The following is a 1,951-nucleotide window of genomic DNA, read 5'->3' as shown; positions in this document are numbered from 1 at the left end:
TTGTTTGGCGGGTCCGGGCTGGGGATTCGAACCCGCCACCTTAGGTGTACGTGGCTGGCGCCTTAGCTGGTTGAGCTATAGGCGCTGAGCCTAAAGGTGAACATTTAACATTTCCACATCTCTTTGGAAATCCATCCTACAAAAACAACCCCACACATGCACAAACATGAAGGCAACAACAGCCACCTAGCCTATCGGTAACTAAAGGGCTGGGCTGGCCCTGGCTAGCAGGGCTATGCAAGAGAGTTTCATTTTCAAAAGCTGTGGAGAGAGACCTGGAATCATGGCTAAATAAAAAGCCCATGCAGCTATAATATGTTCCCTAGTTTTTCTATTTCCTTTCATGTCTTCATTTTTGGCAACTGACCAGAAACGCGTGCAGATCCAAGTCTGCATCCTTCTATTACGCGAATGCCCGTGCAGGTGTTAACACACAGATGCAAGTAAACCAGGTTTCAGATTGTTTTGCTTTTAGGGCTAGCTTCAAAAACAGAATATAGAGTACAGCAGCGCTTCATTTTAAAGCAGTCCTGGAATAAGAGCCATATAGGTATTACTCTGATAGGTTTGCTTAAATAAGAAATGTCCAGATCTTAGGTTTCGCTTCCTAGGGTTTATTTCCTAAGTAATTTGTTTTTCCATATATCTATTCATGTTTTATAGAGAATCTTGAGATTACCACTTTCTGACAACTTATAAATGAGACAAATTTCTCATTACGTGTTGATTCTTTTTATGGTTGACTCCAAGTCCAAGAATTTTTATCGAGCCAAGAATATAGTTTAAGTGAAATCTCCTTAGTCCAGACTGCAAAGAAGCCAAAGTAAAAGCACAAATAACTTCAAGTCAAAGTGAAATCAGGGGACCCTACGCGCCACTGTAAAGAATGTGAGGAAAGACTCTTTCAAGGGCGAGTAACAGATGCGCCCTGTGCTGTCCCTCCTGTGCGGTGTTAGCAAAGCCTGAGAGCCAGACTTTCCACATGAGATCAAGTTGAGAGGCAGACCCTGCTCTTCCTTCTCCCGTGAGGAGCAGCCCTTATCAACATTGGCAGAACCTGTGTTTACGACAAGGCCTGGGAGTTCGCAGGGAACTGCTGGGGTCTCCTTTTTCAGGCTGTGAGAAGGCCTGGTGTGTTTCCCTGGCCCGCTGTTCCTGGAGAGGAGCTGGAAGCCTTTTGGACCCTGACATGAGAGCTTTACCAGAGGAGAACACTGAAGTCACCAACAGCGGCAGCTTCACTCCTGAAACCCAGCTACAGCTTTGGACCCCCAGATGCAAGTTCTGGAGGGGAAGAGGTGACCTGTGGCCCCACAGTGGTCTTTACTGGGCTGTCTACTGGCCAGGAGGCCAAGCCATGTCCAGTTGCAGGAATAGCTATTACACTAAATTGTGAATTGAATTGACTGAATCCTTTACCCATTTAACCAAAAGCATTTTAGATTTGGGACAAGATAAGTAGGACTTATTGTTCTTGGAGATATGTTTTATAATAAGCGTCTTGCAGACAGTCTCCATCAGTGTCTGAAGAATTGCTCCTGGACCTGCAGAAGTCGAGTGCTGACTGGTGACGCTGGGATACCCCAGTTCAGCAGACACAACGCTCAGCATCAGCTGCACAGAGCAGTGGAAATTCACTTCCAGAGTCTACCAGGCAGGAAAACAACAGACCGACAAGCACAGTGTGGGATCTTCAGCCTTGAGTTGTCAAAGTGCTTCAAAGTGTGAATAGAGTCATGTTTGGATTTAACCCCAAAGTTTTCTATATAGGAGATATTCTCCAATTTAAAGAGTATACAATTCCTGTTAAATGGCAAATCTTGTTTTCAAACAGAAAGGTTTAAAGTTGTGTCAGCCTTTGTCATGTAACTAGCCATATATTTCTATGCATGCTAATTATACAGTTCTCTATAAAGAGCTGTAAACTTTATTCCTAGCTTTACTGCTGTCG

At 44.4% G+C, this 1,951-nt stretch overlaps 1 pseudogene; it reads left to right on the top strand.

Annotated features, from left to right (window-relative positions):
• LOC111727686 overlaps positions 1 to 1,703 on the top strand; it is a 21,405-nt pseudogene extending 19,702 nt beyond the window's left edge.
• The last annotated feature ends 248 nt before the right edge of the window (positions 1,704 to 1,951 follow it).

The sequence above is a fragment of the Otolemur garnettii genome, unplaced genomic scaffold (assembly GCF_000181295.1).
Source record: "Otolemur garnettii isolate 467f Iridium unplaced genomic scaffold, OtoGar3 scaffold00118, whole genome shotgun sequence".
Lineage (NCBI taxonomy): Eukaryota > Metazoa > Chordata > Mammalia > Primates > Galagidae > Otolemur > Otolemur garnettii.
The sequence above is the reverse complement of the archived record's forward strand: the minus strand, read 5'-3'. Positions and strand labels throughout refer to the sequence as shown.